Raw genomic sequence first — 14,259 nt, 5'->3', positions numbered from 1 at the left:
TTCCTTGAAAATCTCAAAGGTGCTTGTGGACACTGTGTGCTCCTTCTCCAGGGACACTTGGGCTCTCACATACCCGCAGAGGAGGGGCGGGCAGTCGGCCATAACAACACCCTCTATAGCCCACTGCCTGGATCTGTTTATGGCCAGTTTGGCCAGGCCCAGGAGCAGGCCCATGAGGAGGTCTTCGCAGCTGTTCATTGGTGTGGGTATAGCCATTATGTGTTTAGGAATGGAATCAAGAATTTTGTGTTAGCAATGGTGAAGGAGCAGTTATGTATTTCTACGTCAGGATGGTGGTCACATGGACTGAAACTTGCATGACATGGTGTTCTAAAGTGCCTGCTGTCCTGTACTTCCGGGTCATAAAAGACACTGTTTGGAAGATGCTATTGACAAAGCCTTAATAATGCTGCAGAGGTTCCTTCTCAAAAGTCAATCTTTTACTTTGAAGTTATGCCGTCTCATCCTAGAATCTCCCAAAAGAGGAAGCAACCTTTTCACAACTATCCTGTCAAATTTCCTGAAAGTCCTATATATTTCAATAAGGTCACTTTTCATCCTTTTAAGCACTAATGCATACAAGCTCAACCTACTCAACCTCTTCTCATAAGATAATCCCATCATATTCATGCATCTGTCCTCATGTAAAGGGCCCAAAATTCTAAACAATATTCCAGCTTTAGTCAGACTAGTACCTTTAGCGGAACTTATCTATTTTCATATTCAATTTTCTTTGAAATACATTCCACCATCTTACCTGGCTTCCCTATTACCTTCTGAACTTATACACTAGCTTTTTATGGTCTCTGCATGAGGATTGCTAAATACCTGTGTTGCTGTGGCTTTATACGATCTTTCTCTATTTAAATTATACTCTGCTCTTCTGTTCTTCTGGCTAAAATGCATAACTCACATTGTCCCACATTATATTCAATTTGCCAATGTTTTTTGCCCACTCACTTAACCCGAGTTAGAGACAAAAAAAAAACCTGCAGATGCTGGAATCCAAGGTAGACAAGCAGGAGGCTAGAAGAAGGTAGCAAGCCAGGCAGCTTCAGGAAGTGGAGAAGTCAGCGTTTTGATTGTAACCCTTCTTCAGGATTCAAGAACTTAACCTGTCTATATCCCTCTGCATACTTTTTGTGTCATCCTCACTACTTGCCTTCCCACGCATAATGTGTCACCCACAAACTTGGTTTTAGTACGTTCACATTCCTTATCCAAGACATTAACATATATTGTAAACAACTGTGGCTCCAGCACTGATCTCTGCAGTGCTGCACTTGTTACAGCTTCCATTTTCGAAATACCCCCATTTATCTCAGCACACTGAGTTATCCTATTCTCTCCTTCCAATACCATGGACTCATCACATTAAAAAGCCAAACATGTGGTACCTTATCAAGCCCCTTCAGGAATTCCAAGTACACTACTTCTACTGCTTCCCCTATATATGTCCCGCTTGTTAAATTCTCAGATAATTCTCATAAACCTTTCAGGCATAATTAACCCTTCATGAAGCCATACTGACTTATATTACATTGGATTATATTACATATGATCTTCCTGGGAAAGGTGAGCTGAGTGGGAATGGGCTGGGCCTGGAGATGGAGTTGACATCTGCTGATCAAAGCACTAATCATACAAGAGAGGTACAGGTCAGTGTACTGCTGACTCAGTGTCCTAGGGATGAGATATCATCTCAGAGTTGCCATCTCACTACCACAAACCTCATAGCTGAAGCTGGGAGTTTACCTGATGCACCATCAATCTTCCAGCAGGTCATACAAAACGTAAACAGTGAAATTTTAAAATAATGGGAATTCATTCATCAAATCCAAGTGACATGTAACTGAAAGGTGATGAGTGATAGAGTTTCTGGCAGCTTTCCAATGCAGGGATACCATGATAACATGCAACACTTTATGCGTATTGTACTGCACTCATGGATTCTCTATCTGACATTTTTTCCATAGGCACTTCATCTGAGATTGAACAAACCACTAGATGAAAGAGAAAGATAGGTTAAAGGAGAAAGGAGCTAGTTCAAAAGACCAATACAAAGAGTGCTGATTCCTCCAGCATTGCCGCTGTAGTGACTGTGCTCCTGTTTTGTTCTCATCATAGAATGTTGAAGTACTGCATTACTGGGTCTTTGGAGCACTGCATCTCTGAGTCTCTGGAGCACTGGGTCTCTGGAGTACTGGACAGCAGCTCCCTGAGGCTGAATCTCCTTTCCCGAAGGGTAGCAAGTCCTGCCTCTAGATTATTGATCATTGTGACTATGGGGCAGCCATTTGACCACTGGGCCATGTTGCATAATACACTCCAGCTATTTACAATAGGGTGCAGGAAGGCCACTCTCAACATTAAATCCATCCATGTTCTCCATAAGATTATGAGATTATAATAATCATAGGCCGTTCAGCTCATATAGTCTGCCCCACCATTCAATGGGGTTCTGGCTGATCTGATAATCCTCAACTCCACTTTCCTGCCTTTTCCTCATAATCTGATATACTGATTGAAAATAAAGGGTAAAGAGGATAGATTCAAAGATTCTGGATTAGAGTGGTGCTGGAAAAGCACAGCAGTTCAGGGAGCATCCGAGGAGCAGGAAAATCTATGAAGGGCTTTTGCTCGAAACGTCGATTTTCCTGCTCCTCGGATGCTGCCTGAATTGCTGTGCTTTGCCAGCACCACTCTAATCCAGAATCTGGTTTCCAGCATCTGCAGTCATTGTTTTTACCCGGATAGATTCAAAGTCCAATATAAGGAATCATTTCAAATGGACATCATGTCTGGTATGACAGCTACATGGGAAAATTGGCATTGTGGAACTGATGTTATTAGAATTCCAACAACTAATGAAGGAACAGTTGAAATTTCAATTTTGACCAATTTGTTGATAATATGCCTACATTATATAGTACATAATAAAAATATTGCACTACAGCGTATCAGGAAAATCCCTTGTCATTGGTTCTTGATTCTAAGATGGGCATTTGCCCATGTCAATTAGGTGTAAAACTAAATGGAGCATCAACTGTTTGGTAACGCATCTAAAACCGAATAGCAATACAAAACTTCATGGCCTGCTCAAATCAGTTCCTAACATTTCTAATTTTAAAAATTCTCTCAATCTAACTACTTTAACAATACTGATTGCAAAATTAATCCAAAACGGTACTATCCCACTGGGGAGAAAGTGAGGACTGCAGATGCTGGAGATCAGAGTTGAGAGTGTGGTACTGGCAAAGCACAGCAGGTCAGGCAACATCCGAGGAGCAGGAGAATTGGCGTTTCGGGCAGAAGCCTTATTTTTGATGAAGGGCTTATGCCCGAAACATCGATTCTTCTGCTCCTCGGATGCTGCCTGTCCTGCTGTGCTTTTCCAGCACCACACTCTCAACTCTGTACTATCCCATCCCATACCAAGCTGACATGTTTAATGTGACTGTGAAGCATATTTCAATACAAAAAGGTCAACTCTAAATGTTTAAACATATAACACAAAGAAAACATTTTGAAATATTTTTCATCCAATATATGCCAACTCACACATTGGTCAGGCTATCATTTGTAAATTTTGAAGAATTTGGAATATTTGATTAATTATTTAATATGCAGAACTTTGGCAACCATTGAATTATGCTTAAAGGTCCAGTTAAAATGAAGTCTTTTATTTTCAGCACTATTAAGATGGTTTGTGAGAATATCCTGTGTTCTCGTGTTGCTTCTCTACCTGCTACAGAAAAGGAATGTTCAAATGACTTGCTTTATTTTACAAGAAAAAGTGGCTATTAAGTTTTTATTTTAAAATAAAGGCCACACCTTGTTCAGTTTCTAAAGAAGTGTTTGGTTAGCATAAAAATGCATTGAGTGCATGTGATAAACCTCGTTGACATGTTTGTTCATTGCAGTTCCACAAGCCAACACTTAGTGTGCATCCTCATATCTGAGGCTGTCAGGCTACAACTAACAAGACAAAACTGATTTACTATAAAGCAGTGAGAGAACGAGTATGCAATATGATTCCACAAGATGCTGAGAAACTTTTATAAATTTTATAAACTCAATTCGGGTCTCCCTGCTCTAGGAAAATTGAAAAGATTCAGAAAAGATTTACAAGGATGTTGCCAGGGTTGGAGGGTTTGCGCTAATGGAGAGGCTGTTTAGGCTAGGGCTATTTTCCCTGGAGCATTGGAGGCTCTAGGGGTGACCTCATAGAAATTAATAAAGTCATAAGGAGGCAAGGATAGGATGAATAGTCAAGGTGTTATCCAAGGGTAGGGGAGTCCAAAACTACTAAGTTGAGAGGGGAAAAACTTTAAAGGGATCTAAGAGGTAACTTTTTCATGGTAAGGGAGGTGCATGTATGGAAGGAACTGCCAGAAGAGGTGGTGGAAGCTGGTACACTTAGAATATATAAAAGGCATCTGGATGGGTTTATGAATAGGAAGGGTTTAGAGGGAGGTGGTCCAAAAGCTGACAAATGGGACTACATTAATTTAGAATATCTGGCCAGTGTGGACCCAAGGGTCTGTTTCTGTGTTGTATGTCTATATGACAGTAAATACAGTCATAGGAAGGGCAACTTTGAGTAAGGAAGATTTATTTATTCATTGTATGTAGCTAAGAACAAGAAGCAGGTATAATGTAAAAAGACAGCAACCACAATCATAACTTCCTCTTCCAATGACTTGATCAGCAATATGAACTGACTTTGATCATGGTTTAGAACTATGAGGGCATTGTAGTACATTATGTCAGATTGCGGCATTTGAAGATTGGAGTATTTGAACTCCTATCAATCTCGTAACTCATGTACTGTAGGAAGACATCAGGGGAACGGTGCCTGCGGTTTTTTTTAATACCTAAAAATCTGGTAAATAAACACTGAATTTTTTTTAAAATTAGGACACTCTACTGCGTTTTTGATTTTGGTCAAGATTGTAGTACCTATACAAGTTGAATAGTTAGGAGAAGATAAACCTGCTCAGTTATTCAAACTGATGGCAAAAGGTTTGGCATGTAGAACAGAGCTACAAGTTTAATTGGCTGATACTTCAATGCAAAAAATGCATTAAACTACAGTACTATGCAAATGAAGTCAAAGAATTGTAACCCATTTATCAAATATTTGCAATGCTCCAGTTAATCTGCATACTACAGGGATCAAGCACTGTGGTTGGAGCACAAATTATGACCCTGTTCTTTCAATCTGGACCCAACAGAACTGCAAGACCAGAACCTCCTACCAGCAAAATCTTCCATCCTGGAGATGAACTGTTCAGTGGCACTACAGGAAGAATCAATATCACATGGTTCTGAACTTTCAGTCTACAGATTATGATTTAGTAAATCAAAATTGTATGAAAAATATTGAAGTACACTGCTGTGCTGCACAATGCCAATACACTGCTTATTGGCAATTCACAACAGTGATTTCTCCAAAGTCTGTTACCAAGATAACTACATCATTTCAGAAGATTAGCATTGCAGCCCCAAACCATCTTAACTGAATTTAAAATGAAAGTGAAAATTTGTCTAATTGTACTTAGAAGAATAAGGACCACTCTGCAGTCTTAAATTGAAATTTATCAAAAATTGGTGAAGTGCTAATTTTGGGGACCTTCATAGAGTGTCTGTCTCTGCAGGTCATCTCACACAGCTCAATGCTGTTTGCCTTATTATGTATGCACCATGGCCTCTCTGGAGCCACTCTCAGATTATACTGTGCGTGAAGGGTTTATGCTTGAAACATTGATTCTCTTGCTCCTCAGATGCTAACTGACCGGCTGTACTTTTTCAGCACCACACTCTTCAACTCTGATCTCCAGCATCTGCAGTCCTCACTTTCTCCCTGTGCTTGCCAGCAGACTAAGTACTCCCCATTACTGGGACCTTCCAGGATTCTCACTGGCAGCACCCATATTTGATCTCTGGTTGTCCACCTGGTTAATTGCTGCCAACCTGGAGCGGTCCTTGACAGTTGCAGGGTCAGATGAATTGCCCCAGAGATGACAGACAGAGACAAGCTGGTTCAGTGATTTGTTGACGCTGATCTGGAGCTCTTGTTAGATGAGATGATGGACAAGAGAACCATTTTCTTTCCTTTGGACCACCAGAAGAGACTAAGACACTAGAGCCTGTTAAACTGGTCTGATGCTCCCATTCAGGACAGTGTCAGGACAGGCTAGAGGAATGTCCAACAGAAAGAAGGTTAATGTGATTTTGTGTTCTACCAGGGCAAGTGCCATTCTTTTCTTTCTGCTACTGTATGCACCTCCCAGCAAGGCACGTATTCTACCACTTTCACTCTTGCATTCCTTCAGCTGTTTCTAATTATTACATGACTAAAGATCACCTTTTCTGATGCTGGGGACCGCAGAAGGAGGCCAAGATAGATCATAAGCCAAAAGACCAGAAGGCATAAGAGTGGAGGTAAGGCCATTCGGCCCATAGAGTCCACTCCGCCATACAATCATGGCTGCTGGGCATTTCAACACTACGTTCCCGCACTCTCCCTGTATCCCTTAATTCCTTGCGAGATTAAGAATTTATCAATCTCTGCCTTGAAGACATTTAACGTCCCGGCCTCCACTGCACTCCATGGCAATGAATTCCACAGGCCCACTACTCTCTGGCTGAAGAAATGTCTCTTCATTTCCATTTTAAATTGACACCCTCTAATTCTAAGGCTGTGCCCACAAGCCCTAGTATCCCCGCCTGAGGAAAACAAATTCCCAGCAACCACCCTTTCTAAGCCATGCATTATCTTGTAAGTTTCTATTCGATCTCCTCTCAACCTTCTAAACTCTAATGAATACAATCCCAGGATCCTCAGCCGTTCAGCATATGTTAGGCCTACCATTCCAGCGATCACCTTGTGAATCTCTGCTGGACATGCTCCAGTGCCAGTATGTCCTTACTGAGGTGTGGGGGCCCAAAACAGGACACAGTATTCTAAATGGGGCCTAACTCGAGCTTTATAAAGGCTCAATTGCACAATGCTGCTTTGTAGCACATCATCCAGTCGACATTATTGATTTAATGCGATTGCAAATGCTTTAGCCATGTCTTTTGTATTGAAGGGTGTTGGCCTTCCCTGCCAATGAGAGGATAGGATTTGTGAAACCTTCTAACTCTTGTTAATTCTTTAATTGCTCACTATCAATTAGAATAGAATTAAGCAGACTGCAGAGCGTTGGTGTGAACATTGGTTGCTGCTTTGCTTACGTCTTTCTATTGCATGCTATTTTTGCTGTTTAGAATTAATATAGTTAGCAATGTCATTTCACCAAGTTGACATCTCAGTTTTAGGTAAACTTGGAGCATTCTGGCTTGCTGTCCCACACTTTCTCCATTAAACTTGGGGTCGATCCTGTGTCTTTGTGGTAAAGTGGGTTGTGTTCCAAGCCATGAAGCTGTGGATTGTGGTTGACTACAATATTAGTCCTGCTGTTACCAATAGTACCCATTGAAGCCCTGTTTGAACTGCTAGGTCTGTTTTGGAACCATCTCCCAATTAGCATTATGGTAGTGCTATACAAGCTGACAGAATGTTAAGTTACCAAATAGGGAATCAATAATAAATTTAAAAAAAGACAAAGTTAGGTTTTTACAAAAATTGTACATTTTATTTGCTGTTTTGATGATTTATTATGAGAACAAGTACATTTTTCCCAACACTTAGTGGTAAAACTTTCTACTGTAGAGTCATAGAGATGTACAGCATGGAAACAGTCTCTTTGGTCCAACTCATCGATGCCGCCCAGATATCCCAACCTAATCTAGTCCCATTTGCCAGAACATGGCCCATATGCCTCTAAACCTTCCTATTCGCATAACCATCCAGATGCCTGAAAAGGGCTGAGTGAAAAAGTTGCCCCTTATATTCCTTTGATACCACACCCTCTCACCCTGAACCTATGCCGCCTAGTTCTGGACTCCCCGACCCCAGGGAAAAGACTCTGTCTATTTATCCTATCCATGCTCCTCATGATTTTATAAACTTCTGTATAACGTCACCCCTCAGCTTCCGACACTCCAGGAAAAACAGCCTCAGCCTATTCAGCCTCCCCCTATAGCTCAAATCCTCCAACCCTGGCAACATCCTTGTAAATTCTTTCTGAACCCTTTCAAGTTTCACAACATCATTCTGAAAGGAAGGAGACCACAACTGCACGTAATGTTCCAAAAGTATTTTTGGTGTTGAGAGTAGGCGAACCTGTGCTCAGCATAGAAGAATGGACAAGATTAGAGTGGTACTGGAAAAGCACAGCAGGTCAGGCAGCATCCGAAAAGCAGGAAAATCTCATTCTTAATGAAGGGCTTTTGCCTGAAATGTTGATTTTTCTGCTCCTCGGATTCTGCCTGACCTGCTGTGCTTTTCCAGCACACTCTAATCCTGACGCTAATCTCAAACATCTGCAGTACCTACTTCTGCATCGAAGAATGAGAGGTTATCTTATTGAAACATACAAAATTGTTAGGGACTTGACAGGGTAGGAGCGGAAAGGCTATTTCCCCTTTGCGAATTAGAAGGCATCATCTCAAACTAAAATGGGTAATCCATTAAACAGAGATCAGAAGAAATTTCTTCTCCCAAAGGATAATGCATCAATCTTTCCCACTGAGGGCTATAGAGGCTGGATGATTAAAGAAATTCAAGGTTGAGCTGGACAGATTATTTTTTATATCAGCAAGAGAATTAAAGATTATGGGGAAAAGGCAAGAAAATGGACTTGAGAATTATCAGATCAGCCATGATCTCATTAAATGGTAGAGCAGACTCGATGGGCTGAATGGCCTACTTCTGCACCTATAGCCTATGGTTTTATTATGGCACTTTTGACCATGCTATAGTCTTGTAAAAGCAGATCCTTTCTTTCACATATTCCTTTCACAGTAAGCCATTCTGATGCTTAAGGTAAATGAGAGCAACAAATAAAACTAAATTCTGACATACAGCCTGAGAGAAATTGGACACGTATTTGGGGTTGGGGACGATCTATAAGCGGAGTTATAATGGAGAATTTGAGGTTAGATAATGGTATTGCCAATTTTTGTGCATGTATTTGGAAGGCAGTAAAGCTTCCACTCAAACAACACAGGATGGGTTAGACACCACATGAAACCTCACTAACCATGGATTGTGGATAGAGGTCCAAAACTGAATAAGTACAGAAAGCTCCACGTCACATAGGCTTAAGAATATAACAACACTTCTGTTAAAAAAACAGTTACTTGCAATTCTCATTATTATATTTCCTGATGTCAATGCAAAACTCATCTTGTTAAGGAAAGAGATGTAGATTGAGTAATTTATTAGCAGATCACTAGTATCTTTGACATAATCCAAAATCTCAATGTAGAGGTATGCAAAAGTTAGAAAATCTGGTTGAACAGCATTTCATTTATTCAGTGTCTTATGATTGAAATGACATCTGCAAATAGATGCCATTAGCTAGATTCCGAGTGCTTCACCCTCCTTAGCCTGGAGCAGGAAAGGTGATTGAAGCTTGCAAATGTTGTTATGATTGAAGTCAACTAAATTAGTTGTTGCTGAACAGTGATTGTGGATTAAATTGGACACCCATCAAAAAGGACCGCTGCCAGCTTATAATTGTGGTGTGCAGCTGGTACTGAACCTGCTGCAGAGTGGCTGCATACTTCTACAGAGCACAAAGGTTAAAATATGAGTAGCACTTAAAGTTAGCCTACACCAGTCAAAGCCAGATTGCAGTCTTTAAAATCAGGCTGCACTTTTTAAGCTTGTTGTGTATTCTGACTGCAGCAGGAGCCAAAAAATTTTAAAGGGTGAAAGTCCAAAAAAATTATGGATGTGGCACACAGAAGTCTGGAATGTGTGACTCAAGAGTCTCAAATGCTGCATGAGAGACCTTGATACATGACATCAACAAGGTTTGAAAAGTTCATCCTGAAAGGGGGCAGGAGATTGTGAGATTGGGATAGGTTGATTTCACAATAATCCTTTAGCAAAACTTTAAAAATATTTGAGTGTATTTAACAGTGCATGTCTGGACTTATACTCAAAAATCCATTATTTTCTCCATTGTGGAAGTTTTGAAGCGGCACTTATGATTGGTGTTTGCCCTAGATTCCAAGTTGCATAACTAATTATATCAATGATTTGGAGATGCCGGTGTTGGACTGGGGTGTACAAAGTTAAAAATCACACAACACCAGGTTGTAGTCCAACAGGTTTAATTGGAAATGCACTAGCTTTCAGAGCGACGCTCCTTCATCAGGTGATAGTGGAGGGCTCGATCGTAACACAGAATTTATAGCAAAAATTTGCAGTGTGATGTAACTGAAATTATACATTGACAATAATAATATTGTCTAGCTATCACCATTGTTAACAGCTAACCCGAGAATGCAACTTAAAAAAAAAGTTTTGTGATTTACACATGAAAGAAGTGAAACTATCACTGTATTCTAACAGATGAAAGGTTTAACAATCAATTTTTCAATGTTTAATTTCAGTTACATCACACTGCAAATTTTTGCTTTAAATTCCGTGTTACAATCGAGCCCTCCACTATCACCTGATGAAGGAGCGTCACTCCGAAAGCTAGTGTGCTTCCAATTAAACCTGTTGGACTATATCCTGGTGTTGTGTGATTTTTAATTATATCTAATTTTGTATCAAACTGAAAAGTCAAGCTACCAAGAAGCAGATGTGTCAGACTAAAGGAACACACAAGGCTCAAAGAGACACAACAGTATGCTTTGCTCAAGATGTGTCAAAGGAATAAGAGAGATGTAAAAAGTACAAATGTAGAGGGGCACAGCAGAGAAAGAGCAAAGGAATGGTCAGAACGGTTAGGTTGGATCATCAAGAAACAGAGGTAAAGGAAGAGTAGATTTCTATGAATGAGTGAACGAATTAGATTTATTGTCAAGTGCGCTCACATGAGTACAGTGAAAAGTTTACAAGTTGCCAATGACAGTGCCATCATAGGTACAAAAGGTACCTAGGTACAGAATCTTGGTTCAAAGTAGAAAAATGAAGAAAACAACGTTAATAAGTTAAACATTACTGTCCTTCTTACTAAAAAATGTAGAAAATCAAAGAAACAGTTCAACACCACAATCCATATTCACAGGGCTATACTGTGCTTGCATTCCTCAAAAGGGCTGGACCTCCTCCTCTCCAGGTTCACTCTTACCCCTATTACTGCTTTGGGCTACCGGCTCTCTCCTTGTTGTTAGCCACCTCAGTCTGCCCGGTACTGCTCTTGCAGTCAGTTAGACTCGAAACGTCAGCTCTTTTCTCTCCCTACAGATGCTGCCAGACCTGTTGAGATTTTCCAGCATTTTCTCTTTTGGCCACCTCAGCTCATTTTCTACTGGAAGTGCTGGGGATTTGAAATAAAGATCAAGAGTGCTGAAGAAATAAGGGCCATCATTCTATTAGCCTTCCTGATTATTTGCTGCACTTGTACTGATAGCTTTCTGTGTTTAATGCACATGTAGTCCCAAGTCCCTTTGTACTTGTGGCAGGGGGCTGGGAACCAGAGGAGAAGATTAGTAGACAGCAAGGTGGAAACTGGAAACTGTAAGAATAATGAAAATAGCATTAATAAGGGGAAGAGTAGGTAGAGAGCAGATGAACACAAAAGAACTGGTGGCCTGAAGTGCATATACTTTAATGCGAGGAGTATAGTGGGTAAGGCAGATGAAATTAGGGCTTGGACTGGTGCCTGGGAATATGACATTATTGCAATCACAAAGATTTGTTTGAAGGAAGGGCGTGATTGGCAACTAAATGTTCCAGGATGTAGATGCTTCAGACAGAACATGGAGGGAAGTAAAAGGAGAGATGGAGTTGCATTGCTGGTCAGGGATGATATCACTGCTGTGCTAAAGAAGGACACTATGGTGGGCTTGAGTAGTGAGGCATTATGGGTGGAGTTGAGAAATAAGAAAGGTGCAGTTACATTGTTGGGCCTGTATTACAGACCTCCCAACAGTGAGTGTAAGGTAGAAGAACAAATAGGTAAACAGCTTATGGAAAGATGAAGAGGCAATAGGGTAGTGGTGATGGGAGATATTAATTTTCCCAACATTGACTGGGATACACTTAACGTCAGAGGTCTGGATGGGGTAGAATTTGTAAGAAGTGTCCAGGAGAGTTTTCTAGAGCAGTATGTCAATAGTTCAGCAAGAGAAGAGACCATATTGGACCTGGTGTTGGGGAACGAGCCAGGTCAGGTGGTAGAAGTTGCGGTGGGGGATTTCTCTGGGAACAGTGACCACAATTCTCTAAGTTTTAGAATACTCATAGACAAAGATGAGAGTTGTCTTAAGGAAAGAGTATTAAACTGGGCCAAGGCCAATTATATCAAAATTAAGCAAGATTCGGGAAATGTGGATTCGACACAATTATTTGAAGGGAAGTCTGCATTTGAAATGTGGGAGGCTTTCACAGATAGGTTAGAGATAGTGCAGGATAGGCATGTCCCATTGAAGGCAAAGGATAGGAAAGGCAAGATTCGTGGACTGTGGATGACAGAAGAAATTGCACGACTAGCCAAGAGGAAAAGGGAAGTGTACATAAGGTCCAGGCGGACCAAGTTGAAACGTGAAGGAAGAGCTGTTGATGTCATATACATGGACTTTAGTGAGGTTAAGTTTGTTTTCATTAGAAAAAAGGAGATTGAGGGGGGACCTGATTGAGGTTTTCAAAATCATGAAGGGTATAGACAGGGTAGATAGAGATAGGCTTTTTCCCAGGGTGAAGGAGCCAATAATGAGAGGTCATGCTTTCAAAGTGAGAGGTGAAATGTTTAAGGGGGATACACGTGGCAAGTACTTTATGCAGAGGGTGGTAGGTGTCTGGGACACGTTGCCAGCAGAGGTAGTAGAGGCAAGCATGGTAGATTCATTTAAGATGTGTCTGGACAGATGCATGAGTAGGTGGAGAGCAGAGGGATACAGATGCTTTGGAAATGGACAACAGGTTTAGACAGTAGATTTGGATTGGCTCAGGCTTGGAGGGCCGAAGGGCCTGTTTCTGGGCTGTACATTTTCTTTGTTCTTTGTTCCAGCTTTTCCCCAGTTAAATAATTTTCCTTCTATGGTTCTTCCTTCCAATATAAACAACTTCATATTTTCCCACATTACACTGCTGTTGCCAACTTTTTCTCCATTTATAGACTCATAGAGATGTACAGCATGGAAATAGACCCTTCTTTCCAATTTGTCCATGCCGACCAGATATCTCAACACAATTTTGTTGCACCTGCCAGCACCCGGCCCATATCCCTCCAAACCTTTCCTATTCATATAGCTATCCAGATGCCTTTTAAATGTTGCAATTGTACTAGCCTTCACTACTTCCTCTGGCAGCTCTTTCCATACACGTACCACCATCTGCGTGAAAAAGTTGCCTCTTAGGTTTCTTTTGTATCTTTCCCCTTTCACTCAAAATCTATGCCCTCTAGTTCTGGACTCCTCCATCCCAAGGAAAAGACTTTGTCTAATTATCCTATCCATGCCTCTTTTGATTTTATAAACCTCTATAACGTCACCCCTCAGCCTCTGCGCTGCAGGGAAAACAGCCCTGGTCTATTTAACCTCTCCCTGTAGCTCAAATACTCCAACCCTGGCAACATCCTTGTAAATCTTTTCTGAACTCTTTTAAGTTTCAGAACATCTTTCCGATAGGAAGGAGACCAGAATTGCATGCAATATTCCAACAGTGGCCTAACCAATACCCTGTACAGTTGCAACATGACCTCCCAATTCCTATACTCAATACTCTGACCAAAAAAGGAAAGCACACCAAATGCCTTCTTCACTATCCTATCTACCTGTGACTCCACTTTCAAGGAGCTATGAACCTGCACTCCAAAGTCTTTTTGTTCAGCAACACTTCCTAGGACCTTACCATTAAGTCAAGTCCTGCTAAGATTTGCTTTCCCAAAATGCAGCACTCGCATTTATCTCAATCCATCTCTCTGCAGATTGCTTGTATCCCTCTCACAACTTACCTTTCCACCTCAGATTCGATTTGTAGTTACAGCGACAGTTGCGAGTGCAGCCCAAGGTGTAGTTTTGAAGTGCAGAAGTTGTTTCGGAAATGTACCATGAGGGTTCTTGGCGATTGGCACATGTCAGATGCCAATGTCTGTGGAAGTAGGGTTTTGTATGGCTGGTGCCCATGGAGAGTACGCTGAGATTTTTAACAGGACATGACCTGGGAGCTAAGTCTGCCAGGTGCTC

The 14,259-nt window shown here is 41.1% G+C and overlaps 1 protein-coding gene across 1 annotated transcript in view; it reads right to left on the bottom strand.

Moving 5' to 3' along the window:
* The window catches only part of LOC132832211 (G-protein coupled receptor family C group 6 member A-like), a 29,407-nt gene extending 15,352 nt beyond the window's left edge, over positions 1–14,055 (bottom strand). Inside the window, exon 1 of the mRNA XM_060850013.1 lies at positions 14,028–14,055. The gene's annotated coding sequence lies outside the window, so the exon portion shown is untranslated. The remainder of the gene's footprint in view (positions 1–14,027) is intronic.
* Between the last annotated feature and the right edge of the window lie 204 nt (positions 14,056–14,259).

The sequence above is a fragment of the Hemiscyllium ocellatum genome, chromosome 3, assembly GCF_020745735.1.
Source record: "Hemiscyllium ocellatum isolate sHemOce1 chromosome 3, sHemOce1.pat.X.cur, whole genome shotgun sequence".
NCBI lineage: Eukaryota > Metazoa > Chordata > Chondrichthyes > Orectolobiformes > Hemiscylliidae > Hemiscyllium > Hemiscyllium ocellatum.
The sequence above is the reverse complement of the archived record's forward strand: the minus strand, read 5'-3'. Positions and strand labels throughout refer to the sequence as shown.